General features: G+C 44.6%; 1 long non-coding RNA gene and 1 pseudogene across 2 annotated transcripts in view; one reads left to right on the forward strand and one right to left on the reverse strand.

Annotated features, from left to right (window-relative positions):
• The window catches only part of LOC311078367, a 28,432-nt gene extending 21,157 nt beyond the window's left edge, over positions 1-7,275 (forward strand). Inside the window, exon 3 of the long non-coding RNA XR_014605147.1 lies at positions 7,189-7,275. This is a non-coding gene — a long non-coding RNA (uncharacterized lncRNA). The remainder of the gene's footprint in view (positions 1-7,188) is intronic.
• LOC311077980 (putative adhesion G protein-coupled receptor E4P) overlaps positions 1-17,955 on the reverse strand; it is a 340,053-nt pseudogene that overhangs the window by 31,827 nt on the left and 290,271 nt on the right. The gene's annotated exons all lie outside the window — the stretch shown is intronic.

A 17,955-nucleotide genomic window follows, 5' to 3' on the forward strand; every position in this document is an offset into this window, starting at 1 on the left:
TCCGGTGGACGACGCCCACTGGAATGAGTCATGAGGGAATTTAACTTGAGAGGATTTGCTCCAGACATATGAAATGTATAAAACAATGCGCATCACTGCATTCTGCTATCGGAATTCAACTCCATTAGCTGGAGAGGATTTCAGAGATATCAAAAATAGAATATAGACGTTGTAGCAATGCAAAGATACATTATTATGCATTAGTATAGGCATTTGCAGTTCTATTAATGTTACAGTAGGACATATATGCTTTCCTATGGTTTACACACACCTCTTAACACAAAAAGGGATATATTTAGTACATTTAAGAGTGACTTTATGGGTAAAAAGTCCTTTTCTGTAGTGGGTTTCTGTTTCAAAGTCCAGAGTGTGTTTGTGTGTGTGCGTTGGAATGTCACGAGTCTATAAAGTCACGGGGAGTTCACGCTGAACTGGGGGGGATTCCAGTCACCCTGGCGCTGATGAGTTACCCCGTAGGGAATAATAATAACCAGAGCTGTCTTCCTAAGGACAAAGAAGATGTGTTCGACACCCTCATGATCCACTTAATTTGAAAAGCAGCTGGCTGGATGTCATTGTTGCTACATAGTGCTGCACGTTTAATCATATCGCAGTCGCGATGTCAAGCCTATACGCAATTAGGCTATATGACGCAAAATGCTGCGATTTTATATGAAATAAACAAATTTGGGCTTTTAACGCAATTAATGCAGCATCTGTTATTTTTTTGTCATCCTTTGGCTAGTGTTACATGATCCCATTCTTATTCATGCAAATGCTTTTAAACCATTAATGCGCGACAAGACAAAATAGAGCTCGCTGCCTGTGAATGTCGTGACTGTGACACAGAAAAACTTGCGATGATATCGTGCGTGCGCACAAGACAGCCCAGAATAGTTATCTTTCGCGCTTGAACGAACAATAACACACACAATTATGCCAAAATGTCTTTTTGTTGAGTATTTTCATAACATAAGAGCAGTGATGAACGTGAAGAGTTATGACTCGTGAGAGAATGAGGCGGCGTGAGATCCGCGTCTCTGTCAACAGCGGCTGGGTCAATATATAATTGAGGGAGTTTTCATGTACATGAGATTTATCTCGCAAACATGCTTATTAAAATAAAATTTTAAAAGTCTTCAGTGTTCTTCATGATCTTGTCTTTACAAATTCCATAGTTAATTATTATGGAAATAATAATTTATTTATAAAAATTTACTAGATATCCCTAAAATGTCAACTAAATAACCGTCCGAAATGAATTACAACCACAATCTCATTACCTAAAAAAACATTTAAAAAACTTATTCAAAAACAGTTTTAATTATATTATTTACATTAAGTTGAGGTAATTGTGAACAATGTGTCTTTTTGGGCAATATGTCACATTTTCAATAGAAATTGACAAATTGAATATGTGTCCGAGAAGTCGCTGTCATCTAAGTTACCCATAGCAAATACACCCCTCAAGGAAGAGTGTGTTTTCCAAATCACATGACCTGCTCCACATGATGTCATTTCCTCCTGAAGAGAAAACTAGCAAGACCCAAAGGTATGTTCTCCCTCCACATTTTCAGTTATTTCACCTAAAGTAGTGCTTGGGGCAAATGTGTACTTATCATATGTCAACAATGTTACTACAATGAATTCATAAATAACTTTGAATTTCAATTTTACTCAGTTGTACATATAATATTTAGAAGAACCTCTCCGTAAAATGCCATGTGGTGTCTGGTGCTAAGCAACCATTTTGATTTTATCCCTAAAAACAGCAAAAATGTCAACTAGGTTACCAGTCACCTATGTTACTCTGCAAAGGTAACTTAGTTGACCAAGAGTAACATAGTTGACATTCATGACATGTTCTTATAGTTTTCAGGAGTTCATTTAATATTCTAATTGTACAGTAACTATAAAATACTTTGCAATAAATATCCATCCATCCATCCATCTTCTTCCGCTTATCCGGGGCCGGGTCGCGGGGGCAGCAGTCTAAGCAGGGATGCCCAGACTTCCCTCTCCCTAGACACTTCCTCCAGCTCCAGCCGGGAGACATAGTCCCTCCATTGTTGACATATGATAAGTACACATTTGCCCCAAGCACTACTTTAGGTGAAATAACTGAAAATGTGGAGGGAAAACATACCTTTGGGTCTTGCTAGTTTTCTCTTCAGGAGGAAATGACATCATGTGGAGCAGGTCATGTGATTTGGAAAACACACTCTTCCTTGAGGGGTGTATTTGCTATGGGTAACTTAGTCCTAGGTCTTCCCCGGTGTCTCCTCCCGGTGGGACATGCCCGGAACACCTTCCCGGGAAGGCGTCCAGGAGGCATCCGGAAAAGATGCCCGAGCCACCTCAGCTGGCCCCTCTCGATGTGGAGGAGCAGCGGCTCTACTCTGAGCTCCTCCCGAGTGACCGAGCTTCTCACCCTATCTCTAAGGGATCGCCCAGCCACCCTGCGGAGAAAGCTCATTTCGGCCGCCTGTATCCGGGATCTTGTCCTTTCGGTCATGACCCAAAGCTCATGACCATAGGTGAGAGTAGGAACGTAGATTGACTGGTAAATCGAAAGCTTCGCTTTGCGGCTCAGCTCCTTCTTCACCACGACAGACCGGTACAGCGACCACATTACTGCAGAAGCTGCACCGATCCGTCTGTCAATCTCCCGTTCCATCCTTCCCTCACTCGTGAACAAGACCCCAAGATACTTGAACTCCTCCACTTGAGGCAGGAACTCTCCACCAACCTGAAGTGGGCAAGCCACCCTTTTCCAACTGAGGACCATGGCCTCGGATTTGGAGGTGCTGATTCTCATTCCAGCCGCTTCACACTCGGCTGCAAACCGTCCCAGTGCACGCTGAAGGTCCTGGTCTGATGGGGCCAGCACGACAACATCATCCGCAAAGAGCAGAGATGAAATCGTGTGGTCCCCAAACCCGACCCCCTCCGGCCCCTGGCTGCGCCTAGAAATTCTGTCCATAAAAATTATGAACAGAACCAGCGACAAAGGGCAGCCCTGCCGGAGTCCAACATGCACTGGGAACAAGTCTGACTTACTGCCGGCAATGCGAACCAAGCTCCTGCTCCGGTCATACAGGGACCGGATAGCCCTAAGCAAAAGGCCCCCAACCCCATACTCCCTCCACAAGATGCCGCAAGGGACACAAAGCACATGTGGATTGGTTGGGCAAACTCCCATGAACCCTCCAGCACCCTGTAGAGGGTATAGAGCTGGTCCAGTGTTCCACGACCGGGACGAAAACCACACTGTTCCTCCTGAATCCGAGGTTCTACTATCGGCCGGATTCTCCTCTCCAGTACCCTGGCATAGACTTTCCCGGGGAGGCTGAGAAGTGTGATCCCCCTATAGTTGGAGCACACCCTCCGGTCCCCCTTCTTAAAAAGAGGGACCACCACCCCGGTCTGCCAGTCCAAAGGTACTGTACCCGACCGCCACGCGATGCTGCAGAGGCGTGTCAGCCAAGACAGCCCCACAACATCCAGAGACTTGAGGTACTCAGGGCGGATCTCATCCACCCCCGGTGCCTTGCCACCGAGGAGTTTCTTGACTACCTCGGTGACTTCAGCTTGGGTGATGGACGAATCCGCCTCCGAGCCCTCAGCCTCTGCTTCCTCAATGGAAGACATGACGGCGGGATTGAGGAGGTCCTCGAAGTATTCCTTCCACCGTCCGATGACATCCCCAGTCGAGGTCAACAGCAGCCCACCTCCACTGTAAATAGCGTTGGTAGGGCACTGCTTCCCCCTCCTGAGGCGCCGGACGGTTTGCCAGAATCTCTTCGAGGCCGACCGATAGTCCTTCTCCATGGCCTCACCGAACTCCTCCCAGGCCCGAGTTTTTGCCTCCACAACCACCCGGGCTGCAGTCCGCTTGGCCCGTCGGTACCCGTCAGCTGCCTCAGGAGTCCCACAAGCCAGCCAGGCCCGATAGGACTCCTCCTTCAGCTTGACGGCATCCCTTACTTCCGGTGTCCACCACCGGGTTCAGGGATTGCCGCCTCGACAGGCACCGGAGACCTTACGGCCACAGCTCCGAGTGGCCGCGTTGACAATGGAGGTGGAGAACATGGTCCATTCGGACTCAATATCTCCAGACTCCCTCGGGATCTGGTCGAAGCTCTGTCGGAGGTGGGAGTTGAAGATCTCTCTGACAGGGGATTCGGCCAAACATTCCCAACAGACCCTCACAGTACGTTTGGGTCTGCCGAGTCGGTCCAGCTTCCTCCCCCGCCATCGGATCCAACTCACCACCAGGTGGTGATGAGTTGACAGCTCCGCCCCTCTCTTCACCCGAGTGTCCAAGACATACGGCCGGAGGTCAGATGAAACAACCACAAAGTCGATAATCGACCTCCGGCCTAGGGTGTCCTGGTGCCATGTGCACTGATGGACACCCTTATGCTTGAACATGGTGTTCGTTATGGACAAGCTGTAACTAGCACAGAAGTCCAATAACAGAACACCACTTGGGTTCAGATCAGGGGGCCGTTCCTCCCAATCACGCCCCTCCAGGTGTCACTGTCACTGCCCACGTGGGCGTTGAAGTGCCCCAGTAGAACGACGGAGTCCCCAGTCGGAGCACTTTCCAGCACCCCTCCCAGGGGTGAACTCCAACACATGGCGGCTGAACTGGGGGGCTATAAGCAAACCCACACCAGCCCGCCGCCTCTCACCATGGGCAACTCCAGAGTGGTGAAGAGTCCATATTCTCTCGAGGAGTGTGGTTCCAGAGCTCAAGCCGTGCGTGGAGGTGATCCCAACTATCTCTAGTCGAAATCTCTGAACCTCATGCACAATCTCAGGCTCCTTCCCCGCCAGAGAGGTAACATTCCATGTCCCTAGAGCTAGATTCCGCGTCCAGGGATCGGGTTGTCTAGGCCCCCGCCTTTGACTGCCGCCCGATCCACTTAGCACCGGCCCCTTGCGGTCCCTCCTGCAGGTGGTGGGTCCACGGGAGGGTGGCCCCACGTCGCTCCTTCGGGCTGAGCCCGGCCGGACCCCATGGGGGGAGGCCCGACCACCAATAAATATTATAAAAGTAAACTTGTTTTCAGGCAAATGCCACGATTATCTGCTGCAGAAAAGCAGCGCCGTTAACGTGCACGGCGAGATGAAGATCCTGCAAAAAGGGAGGCCTACTTGGCAAAAGGCCGGCAGAAATGGAGAGAAAAGAGGGAGCAAGGTGCATACTATAAGCCCATATCTGAACAGAGTGAGAGGGAAAAACGACATGCGCACACACACACACACACGCTAACAAACACGTGGCACAAGCACACGGTCAAGCACACACACATATAGACACCAGACATGTATAGTCCAGGTGCCAGAAAGTAAAAATCCTGCCATGTTTTTGGATCTGCCTCTACATCTAGAACAGGTGTTTTCACTAACGAGCTCATCTACCTGGTAGAGGAGCTGGTTTAGTGATGGTTGGAACAGCTGCTGGACAGGATTTCTACTTTCTGGCACCTGGACTATACACCTCTGATATACACACACGCACAGATAAAGACCTACTATCATCCTACTTTGTCATGTCCAGTCAACTATGTTACTTTTGTCAACTATGATACTGGGCTGTCAATTAAGTTACCATTATGTTTTTTTAAAAATATATGTATTTCAATGGTTCCCTAATCTCCAAGTAAATATTTAGAAACTGAGTAGCTGTCAAATATATACCTCAGGATAATTTCATCAAGAAAATTATCATGAATCAAGCAGTTTGGAAACAAAATATACAGACCGGTTACTTCAGTACTTGAAATTTGGGGCTTCAATTGAACAAAATGTGTATTTTCTTAATTAATTGGGTATTTTAATTGAAAAGGTAGGTAAATAGACACATATTCTTCCAAGAGTAATGATTTTTTTAAATGTCTGCCATTTACTTAAAGTTAAAACTTATAGGTTTTGTCCGTAACATAGTTGACCAAACAATGAGTAAACTTCTTGTTTTTAAAACTAAATATCTGAAATCAATTATGCCTGAGCTAGGCAATGACTAAAAACAAAATATTTCAGGGATTATTTATCAGGGAAGATAATAATATTTTGTAAATAAATATATTTTTTCCCAGAATTATTCAAACTCAAAATCTCCCACAATTATATATTGACCCGGCTGGTCTTAAAGGGACAGTACACACAGTAGCCACTAATTATCTCTGTCGTTAAAGTTAATCAAAGAACAAAGGGAACAGAGAAAAACACTCACTGCTCTTGACTAAAGAACTTTTGTAACTTTGATTAGTTTATATATAATTTATAATTAATGCAGCGCAGACTGTTTGATAACTTTATTCAATTTCTGTATGGTCTAGCTGTTAGACAGGAAGGGCACAGATAAAAATTATATGCAATGTTTTTATATGGGTTTATGTGAGGATTGTTAACCTGTTTGATCAAGACATGCGACTGTTCTGACTTGTCCAATTTTCAGCATCAATCTTGCATCAAAATCCTGTCTATTCATTGTATGCATTTGAAATATAGAGTTGGGTTCTGTTTTAATGTACCCAAGTGTTATATAAAGAGTTAAAAAGAGTTTAATATACAGGTTTGTAGCTCTTAATTTCTTTTTATTAATTAAACACTTGAAAACTTATGTTCACTTTTCTTTTTCTTTTTTTAATAAATATAGGATTTGTATTAAATATTCATTGAGTCGAATCGAAATCTAATTTAGAATCGAAATCGAAAAATAGAATCGAAATCGAATCGAGAATCGAAATCGAATCGAATTGAGAGCTTGCGAATCGAAATCGAATCGAAATGTAACATCTGAATCGATACCCAGCCCTATCCCACACAGCCTCATTTTTGATTCACTTGGAATTAACTATGGCATCTACCCAGACTAAAGTTGCTTGACATCTGAAAGGTTCCACACAAATTAAGATCTCACTGAAATGACTAGATATCTTTGTAGGAAAAAAAATACAGCTTCTTATTTGTAATATTGTGATCTTTAAAAAAAAATGCAGCTCTTATGTGGTAGCCAAAGTAGGAGTAACGTCACAACATTTATAGCTACCAACTGGAATATATTCTGTATAAGTTTCTTTTTTCTGTAGAACATAAAAGAAGATATTTTGAAGAGTGTTTTTTTTTTTTTTCATACAATTGAAGCTCATTTATGTTTTGTCTTGATCCACATAGGAAACAAAGTTTGGATCAGAGAAGAGGCATGGAAGAAGATTAATTTATCTACAAAAGATTCTCTCTATGTTAAAGAGATGGCTGTGGGGGACAAACACTTTAAAGAGCAGAAGTGTGTCAGGAAAGGAGTGTCCCACGAATAAACACTCTGCAAAGCCTCCCCTGACACCCTCCAAGCTGCAAGTTTTGAGAGGTAATCTGTTATTTCATTCATTCATTCATTCATTCATTCATATACTTTATGTAGCCTTAGCCAATTTAGTAAAAGGGTTTTACATTAGTTGATTACCTTTCTAAGTTTTACTAGTTGAAAAGTGACAAATTAATAATCTAAATTATTTATTTTTCAAGTCTGCTTCAGTGACTGGCTCAAACAAAAAGAACCCGAAAAAGGAGAGAGAGAAGCGGGAGAAGCAAGTGGGGAATTGCATATCCCAAAAAATACAAGATGTCATAAAAAAATAAAAGAAAAATGTAATGTAAAATGTATCTCTATAATTCTGTTATTGTTCTCCTTTAGTTACTATTATAGTTTTTAGCATTTTAATCATTTCAATTAATAATTTTGTACATTAGTGTTAGCATATCAATGGGTTGTTTTAAGGGGCTGCAATATCAAATAAAAGGAATTTGTTTGAATGGTTGCCTGTGCTCCTGAAGATTATTTTAAGTATACTTGGAATTGTTTACATTATTTGTCACAACACCCAGTGGCAGGAAAAATAGAGAAGACATAGAGTCAGCCAGTCTGACCAGCTAAAACCAGCCTGACCAGCTAAGACCAACAATGACCAGCTAAAACCAGCTAAGCCCAACAATGACCAGCTAAGACCAGCCTGACCAGCTAAAACCAGCTAAGCCCAACAATGACCAGCTAAGACCAGCCTGACCAGCTAAAACCAACTAAGACCAGCCAGGCTGACCAGCAAAGACCAGCTAAGACCAGCCTGACCAGCTAAGACCAGCCTGACCAGCTAAAACCAGCTAAGACCAGCTAAAACCAGCTAAGACCAGCCAGGCTGACCAGCTAATACCAGCTAAGACCATCCTGACCAGCTAAAACCAGCTAAGCCCAACAATGACCAGCTAAGACCAGCCAGGCTGACCAGCTAAAACCAGCTAAGCCCAACAATGACCAGCTAAGACCAGCTAAAAAAGTGTTCAAAACCCCTCTAAAACCAGCCTGATAAACCAGCTATGACCAGGCTGGGAGACCAGCCAAAACCAGCCTGACCATCTTAGGCTGGTTTAAGCTGGATTTTTCAGCAGGGTGGTTCTGGGCAGTTAACTTTGAGCCAATCGCAAGGGCTACACCCCTTTATAAACCGGGACTTTTCTCTTGACAAATGATGTCACCGGTATGCGACTTTGTCTTGTTTATCTGCCCAGCGACCTGATGTCTGCCTGGTTATCTGTCTACCGTAGCGCCGCAGGTATGGTTAGCTTCGTTTCTCTTTCCACTCGTTAACTTTATAACGTGGGCTTATTGGGAATGTTTTGTGCTATAGAATCCCCAGTGCGGCAGCAGCCCTTTCACCAGCTGAGTGTGCACCCTGCGATCAGCGATCAGAGCTCAGGGCCTGTGACGCAACGCTGTTAATCATAGGTATGTTGCTATACTGAGTAATGGTTGAATGGTTAATGTGGGACATATTTGTAAATGGACATCCTGTGCATTTTAGGGAGTGCTATTTAACTGGGGGTGCGGCCGCCAGTTGGCTACATCGACGCTGAACATCTGCTGCTTTGCTTATGCTTTTCACGTTACGTATTGTTTATGGATTTTCGTCGTACCCGGTTGCCTTTTCACACGGGACCAAGGATTATTAAACTTGTGGTTAACACATTATTAAACGCTGTTTGATCCTTCCTGTCATTGTTGTGAATCAGTGTTTGAGTGTGGAGTGTTCGATGGACTGACACCATTTTAATTGTTTGTTCTATTTATTTATTTCGAACTCTTGTATGGAGGCCTTTTCTTGCTGCTGATATCCAAGAGGATTGGCCTAATTGTGATTGTTTTTTTGTTTGACCTTTTTATGTGATTTGTCCATGTTTAATTGTTTATTTTGATTTATTGTGTGATTGTGAGTCTCTGTTCATATTGTTAGCCCCAGTACCACCGTGGACTTTAGAACGGGTGACTTATTAGACATTGTTTATTGTGATTTTTGTGTGTAATCTTGTTTAACTTCCACTTGTCTGTCCAGGTGCTGAGAACTGCCAGTGGGAGCAGTGCCCTTGTGGTGGCGGGTCCCTTGGTGTGTGCTGTGGCTGCGTGTTCACCAGTGTGGTCATTTTTCACTTTCAAACATATGCAAACGTAACTAAATGTGTAGGCCAAATAATACATTTATATAATTATTTAAGAAATAATCCAGTCAAAGGGCTGTATGGTCATAATAAACCAAGTACCCCAGAGTGCAGTCTGGACGATGGGGCAGTTGGGCGGGTCAACACGTGTCGCTCCGCCCACCCCCAATTTAATTGGTTTATAATACCGCAATCTTATTGGTGTAGAGTAGACCAGGGGTCACCAAACTTGGTTCTGGAGGGCTGCTGTCCTGCAGAGTTTTTCAATTTTGTGAATGATTTGGCCTTATTAAAGAAATATTAAATGCTAAACTTTAATCGTATCATTATCTGTTTACCATGGTAATTTTAGTTAAGATCTATTGACTATTGTTTTATTGTACTTAAGACACGCGTCATTCTTAAGACGCGCGTCATTAGCGCGTCATTCACTTGGCTTATTCATATTTCTATCAGGATCCGTGGATCAGCACAAACTCGGGATGATTTTACGCAAATTGATGAGAATTCACTGTAAGAATGTAAGCTGCTGATTATAAATTCTAAAGCACGACCGTTTTTTGTTGTCATTTTTTAACGAGATTTGTTGTCCAATTATTTGGTACAAAGTGCAAATACAATGTTTAATGGCGAACTCATGTTTCCTTGTTGTTTACCTAATAAAATATGAGGGCCTATATATTGGTTCTCTTACGAGAGGTCTCTCGTACTGCGTAAGAGTATCTTACGCTAGGGGAAAATCCTTTTTCCTCGAGATATTGAAGCCAAAAATTATCCTTAATTTTGCAATAATGTAAAGCGCGTTGCGGCAGCATACAGACATAGGCAAGACGGCTCGCGCGCCTATTGGCTGGTCTGCTGGCAACTGCGTGAGCCTATCAAGCGAGGCCTAGCGTGACGTCAGACCCAATGGGCACGCTTTGCGCCCTCTGCGTCACGTCCCGCCGAAAGAGGCGTGACTTAGGCCTATAAATACAGCTCGCAGGCGACACATTATCTGATTTTTTCATCCTTCAGCGAAGCATTCACATGGCTGGATCCAGAGAGAAGCCGCGCCGTCTGATCAAGCCTCTCAGCGGGACGAGTCGTGAAGTCGCTGGCCGCGCCGCCTTCATCGCCTTCCTGCTGCGCTTTCCGGCGCCTATATCCTTTGATTCTCTGTTGTTCGCAGCGGCGAACACACACTCTCTAAAAGAGCTTGCGTCTTTTTCAAGATGCCTTCCTGCGGCTCGTGCAGAGCCACACTCAGCGACGGGGACCGCCATGTTATCTGCGTTTCCTGCCTGGGTGAGGAACATGCAGCTCTCGCGCTCGCTGAGGGCGGCTGCCCTCATTGCGAGCCTATCCCCATGGCGACTCTGAGGACTCGCCTGGCATTTTTCTCTGAGGCTGCACCCCCGCCCGCCGTAGTACCGCGCCGTAAAAAGCGCCGTGCTCAGCGGACCCCGGAACCTTCTCCCAGCTGCCAAAGCTCGCCGGTTCGCCCGCCTGCTTCACCGGCTTCGTCAGCTTCTCTTCCTGACGGACAGCGGCCGCGGTCCGCCACCGCTTCCGTCGACGACGCTGACGAGGAAGCCCTGCTGAGAGAAGAGGATTCCTGCTCTATTCTGGCGTCAGGCAGTGAAGGCTGGGCGAGCTCTGAGGACCTCGTGCCCCCTGCCCGCACATCGTCAGGTAAAAGAACGAGCATTGAGACGGAGCTCATGCGCGTACTCACGCAGGCCGCGGCGAGCCTCGGCCTCGAGTGGTCTACGCCTGAGCAGCCTGCTCACAACCGGCTGGATGGCTATTTTTTGCCCAGGGAACGCGCTTCGCCTGCGTCCAAGCCAGCGCCTTTTCTTCCTGAGTTACATGAAGAAGTCGCTAAGTCTCGGAACGCCCCCTATTCGGCCAGAACGCGCTCTTCTGTCTCTCTGGCATTCTCCGCTGTTGACGGTGCCAAGGACAGAGGATACCATTCCCTGCCGCCGGTCGAAGAGGCGATAGCTACCCACTTATGCCCGCCCTCCGCTGGACGGAGGCCACTCGGAGCTCGTAGAGCACAGGACCATTTTACTCGATCACCTCGAGAATCTCGGTCTCAGAGTGAACTGGGAGAAGAGCTCTTTGTCCCCCAGGCAGATAATATATTTTCTGGGCACAGAACTGGACTCGCTCTCCATGATAGCACGTCTATCACCACAGCGCACGCGGGACATTCAGCGCGCAGCGAACTCGCTTCTGTCTCGCTCAAGAAATTTCAGAGGATGCTGGGTCTCATGGCCTCAGCATCATAAGTACTTCAGCTGGGCTTGCTCCACATGCGCCCACTGCAGTTCTGGCTGAAAGCACGAGTGCCACGCCGAGCGTGGGTCTCTGGTCAGCTTCGTCTCAAGGTCAATCAGAAATGCATTGCAGCTCTGAAACCTTGGAAGGCAAACGACTGGTACCAATCAGGTGTAAGCCTGGGGACTTCCTCGAGAGTGAAAGTGGTGTCCACGGACGCGTCCACCTCGGGATGGGGAGCGCTGCTCGAGGGCAGACCGTTCTTCGGCCTATGGTCGGAACGGGAGAAGCTTCTGCACATAAACTGCCTCGAAATGCTGGCAGTAGACAATGCACTGACGCGCTTTTGTCCCCATATAAAGGGACACCACGTCTTGGTCCGTTCGGACAGCATGTCGGTGGTGTCCTACATAAATCGCCAAGGCGGCCTCAGGTCCTGGAACCTGTACAGGCTAGCAAAACGCCTCCTGGTGTGGGCTCAGCGCAACCTGCTCTCGCTGAGAGCAGCGCACGTGCCAGGGCTCCAAAACATAGGACCAGACAGACTGTCCAGGAACCATGTTCCGGCAGGCGAGTGGTCTCTACACCCACAGACAGTTCAACTGCTGTGGAAGAAATTCGGCAGAGCGGAAGTAGACCTGTTCGCGTCTCAAGAAAACGCTCACTGTCTGGAATTTTTCTCCAAGAGCAGGGACGCGCTGGCTCATGTATGGCCCCACCGCCCGCTCTATGCTTTTCCCCCCGTCTCTCTCCTGCCTCAGGTGATAGAGCGGATCAGGGAAGAAGGATGCTCAGTGCTACTCGTAGCGCCGTTCTGGAAAAACCAACCATGGTTCCCAGTTCTGATGCAGCTAGCGAGCACTGCCCCGTGGCCAGTGCCAGTGAGGAGGGACCTCCTCTCTCAGGCCAAAGGCTCAATTTGGCATCCTCACCCAGAGCTGTGGTCCCTTCATGTTTGGGCCATCAACGGGTACCCGCTGACCTCCCTAAAGGGGTGTTAAACACGATCACGCAGGCCAGAGCTCCGTCTACGCGACGCCTCTACTCCTCGAAATGGTCGGTGTTTTCTGGCTGGTGCACAGCTCGTGGTGTGTCACCCCCAGACTGTGGGGTGACGGAGGTTCTCTCCTTCCTACAAGAGCTGCTGGATAAGGGTAGGACCCCTTCCACGCTCAAAGTTTATATGGCGGCTATAGCAGCGTTCTCAGGAACAACGCTTGGTCAGTCAGTAGGAAGGAACGATTTGGTCATCCGCTTCCTTAGAGGAGCTAAGAGGCTGAATCCTCCCAGACCTCCCTCAGTCCCTGTTTGGGACCTTTCTACGGTGCTGGAAGCCATGAAGGACTTTTGAGCCTTTGCAGTCGATTGATCTTAAACACCTGTCTTTCAAGACGGTGTTTCTTCTGGCTCTCGCTTCTGTGAAGCGCATAGGGGACTTACACGCGCTCTCTGTGAGCGCGACGTGCATGGAGTTTGGGCCTAATGACTCAAGAGTTATACTCAAACCTAAGCACGGTTATGTTCCGAAATCCCTCAATGCACCGTTTAGGGCACAGGTAATTTCCCTGTCAGCCCTACCGGTCTCTGACGAGGAAGGAGATGAAAGCTTCCTTTGCCCAGTCAGGGCATTAAGAGCTTATGTATCTCGCTCTTCTGTCTTCAGACAGACAGAGCAGCTCTTTGTTTCATTCAGCGGACGTTATCGCGCTGGCTTACACTTCCAGGGGCATGCAATGCCCGTTGGGTGTCAGAGCGCACTCCACGAGAGGCATGGCTTCATCGTGGGCCTGGTCAAGTGGGATTGCCTTGCAAGATATTTGTATGGCGGCAGGCTGGGCCTCCCCGTCTACATTTATAAGGTTTTACAACCTAGAGGTTCCCGCCCTGCAGGCCAGGCTGCTGTCGGTCTAAATGACCAGTGTTGTCTGTACTGATGCTATCGGTCCAGAATACTGTGTCTGCTGAGCATAGCTCGCTAATCGACAAGAGAAAAAAATAAAAAATGCTTGGGCGAAGTATATAAGTCCCGCGTTTTGCCATCAGTTCAGGCTGCGACCCGCCCTGTCTGTATGTTGTACTCTGCGTCCACGAGGTGCTGTTATATGTGGAAGAGCCCCCTCTTCCCGGATTCCCTGTGAGTCCCCTGGGTGATTGTGCACTATATGAGCCCCGAGCTTTGCTCTTGGGCCTGTGGTGTCAGATCCCAGCACGCACGGCGTCTTACAGTAGGTCCCCTAGCGTAAGATACTCTTACGCAGTACGAGAGACCTCTCGTAAGAGAACGTACTCGGTTACTCACGTAACCTCGGTTCTCTCTAGTAGAGGGAACGAGTACTGCGTATCTTGCCGTGCATGCACACGCTCTGGTTGCTTCGGCTATGAAAAAAACAGATATGTGTCGCCTGCGAGCTGTATTTATAGGCCTAAGCCACGCCTCTTTCGGCGGGACATGACGCAGAGGGCGTGAAGCGTGCCCATTGGGTCTGACGTCACGCTAGGCCTCGCTCGATAGGCTCACGCAGTTGCCAGCAGACCAGCCAATAGGCGCGCGAGCCGTCTTGCCTATGTCTGTATGCTGCCGCAACATGCTTTACATTATTGCAAAATTAAGGATAATTTTTGGCTTCAATATCTCGAGGAAAAAGGATTTTCCCCTAGCGTAAGATACTCTTACGCAGTACTCGTTCCCTCTACTAGAGAGAACCGAGGTTACGTGAGTAACCGAGTACGTTTTGGTTCTGTAAAGCCCTGTTTTTTAAAGATTCATGTTTTCTAATAAGTGTCAACCGGTTAACATAGGCCCTACGACTGTGACATCATATTAAAAATCCAATTATTTATTTATCCACCCCCGCATTGTGTGTTCATGTTTTAATCTCCGTATGTAATGTATGTAAAATGGTTTCAAATATTAACACTCACATATAGCTAGCTGCATAACCATAAAAACCACTGCTGTAAATCTGTGCAATTATAATATAATAAAATAATAAAATACCCAGCAGAGAAGTGATATGAACATGTAGGCCTATTGCTTAAATACGCTCTTGAGCACGTGTATACATAATAATATTTGCTAAAGATTGACATAATAACATCTGTTTTAGTAAAAAAAAAAAAATATTTCTTTATTTATTTTCACATTTTAGCACTGCACGGTTTTTATTCCCATTGTACGCACAAAACCCAATGGCCATGCAGGGCTTGTATTCTATTTGGTAGCCTATTATTGTCTTATTTGTCACGGTGGTTTTGTTTTAAAATAAAATAAATCACACTTTCGGATTTATCTGATGTTTTACTGAAATAGGCTACAGTGAATTATTAGGCCTACACCATCTGTGTAAAATCCGATGTTGTGTTTATTCACAGATCCTAATGGAAAAACGAAGAAGCATAAATGAAGTAAAATTACGGAGCCATGCATAGCATGCGGAAAAATATTGTCTATATCAGACTTTGACATGCCAGTAATTTCATGCAGTCATGCTCATTGCCCACTAAAAGTGGCACTGATATATCGGGTAAATTAATTTAATAGTATAACTAGGCTAACTCTCAAACAGCGTATCATTTATCAGCAACATATTTCGTGATATCGTCCAGCCATAAACCTGCTCAATAAAGCTTACAATATGACTTTTTGTAAAACTTTGAAATGAAAACGATGTGAATTGAGCTCTATACGAATACATTTTTACAGTAACTTCATCTAACTTGATTCGTAAGTTCATCAAAACATTATCCAATTGATTGTTACTGAAATCGTCATGGTTATCACTTAATATGTCTGTAGTACGGCCAAACAGCGTCATAGATCATTCATAAACTCGTACCAGACGTGTACATGCGTAGGCTATGCTCATGCCTCAACCGTCTACGCCAATAAGATTGCTGTAGGCTATAAACCAATAAAATCGGTTGTGTATAATTGTATATATAACTAATTCAGCTATAAACAATCAATATTTGACTAAACCTTGTCTATTAATACCTGTTTGCGTGAACTTTAACTTTGAAATTTTTTAACTGGTGCCCCGCCTCTTACTTCTCAAACCTCTCAAACGTGCTGGGAATACAGAAAATAACATTGTGCTTTGCGAATTACCCATCGCTTGTTGGTAAATGGCGTGTACCACAGTTTGCTTTGCCGATTGCTAGACGTGATTGGCAAACGGTTTGCCAGAATATACCCTGACCGTGGTGGCTGTGTCTGTCGGGCTGCTTCCTAAAGGATACGGCAGCGAACAGTGAGTTGTTGTTGTTGTTTTTTTAAGGTCATTTGATTAGAGGGAATTAAAGCAGCTTGGGGCTTTTGTGACATTTCTTATCTGATAAAAATATTTTTTTACACACACTGTAAAACCACAAGATTAAAAAGACTAAAAAAGTCAACACCAGACAAATTTTGACAAATTCATGCAGTTCTTATATTGTGTTTTCCTCTAACCAGCTGCTGGATTAAAATTGATAAAGGTTTTATCTGGAGTTTTCTGGGTCCTGTTTGTGTCATACTAGCAGTAAGCACATTTCTTATTTCTCATGATTTTAATTTATATTAAAGGGAAAACAAGGAGATTAATTGTTATTTTTCTACTTTTCAGTTAAACATGATTCTCTTCATCAACATCATCATCAATCTGAACTCAACTCTCAAAAATCTGAACGCTGAAGTTTCACAGATGAAACAAACCAAGTAACAAACATTCAGATTCAAACACTCCATAGAAAAAAAAAGTAGTCAATAAATACACTTTAACTCTTTCTCTGCAGGATTATGGTATTTAAAACACTGGCTCAGTTTGTGGTTCTTGGTTGCTCCTGGATTCTGGGTTTCTTCACTAATGGCAGGAAGGAGCTGGAGATCCTCTTCCTGATCTTGAACTCCCAGCAGGGAACCTTCATCTTCCTGGTCTATTGTGTCCTCAATAATGAGGTCAGACATCACTCAATTTACCACCATATTCCATCCAAAACTGAATATTAAAGATTATTACAGTTGTTTTCATGCAGGTCTTGTTCTTATTTTGGCAATGACTTTTATAGAGTAATGTCAGAGTCAGTTGTTTAATCTGTTACTATTCTTCCATTTCCTTTCTGTGACAGAATGTTCAAATGAGCCAAAATTATTCAAACTCCAACTGTCAGATTATAAATACAGAATGTCTTTGATATGTCTGTCTGTCTTCATGCATTGCATTACTCCTCTCAAACTCCAAGTTTTTAAACTACTTCAAACTGTTTAAAATAATTTTTGTCCTCCGTAATTAGTTCAGCCATTTTATCATCACACTCCATAGGAAAACTGTTTCACTCTCTTCAGAGACAGTATATAAAAGTAAATCTATATTTACTTGTGAAAATGCAAATCTAGTTCCTTTAAACTAGTTTTCTTACGTGTTTATTTTAAAGAAATTCCACTGTGGTTCATGAGTTTCATCAGGAAATAAAAAGTGCCATTATCATTTTATATATTTTATATAACAGAGTGAATGTTTTGGGAATTTTAAATTCATAATTCAACCTGAATGTTAGGAAAACATGTTATACGAGCGTCTTATTTTATAGCTGTTAATATGTAAAGCTCTTAAATTTTATTTAGTCTTTTGTAAACAGGATTTTTTTGGTGGAGGGTGAAAAGCATAATTTTACAGATTCCTCAGAATAATTAAGCTGAAATATTTTCAAGTAAATGTTGGCAAAAAAAAAACTAAAAAAACTAAAAACTGTTTCATGTGTGCATGGTGAAGGGAAATAAATGAATTTACATTCAGAGTTGTAAAGTTATAAATTTGTTAATCTTGCAAAATTATATTTTTGTTTGTGAAGGTCAGAAAGCTGTTTCTTTTTGTAAGGACCCATTTTACAGTACACTACTTTAATTGTCTCGTACAAAATATGTCATAAATGTATTTTCAAGAGGGAGGGCCAGAGGATTTATCGGTATAGTGTGTAACGACTGAGACAAGTCAGACACAAGTATTTGTTATAGTTTAACAAATTATATTTAAAACTCACTCCGGGATCTGTGGCCCCATCCCCCCAAACAGGGCAAGAAGGTCTTAGTTACCATGACCACGATCAGATAAATTGGTTTTATGACTGTTAGCAATGTGAACAGGGCCTCTGCCACAAGACCTACGGATATTAGAACAGACTCTCCTGCATTAATTTATCGATTAACTGATT

The sequence above is a fragment of the Abramis brama genome, assembly GCF_963993115.1.
Source record: "Abramis brama genome assembly, chromosome: 2".
NCBI lineage: Eukaryota > Metazoa > Chordata > Actinopteri > Cypriniformes > Leuciscidae > Abramis > Abramis brama.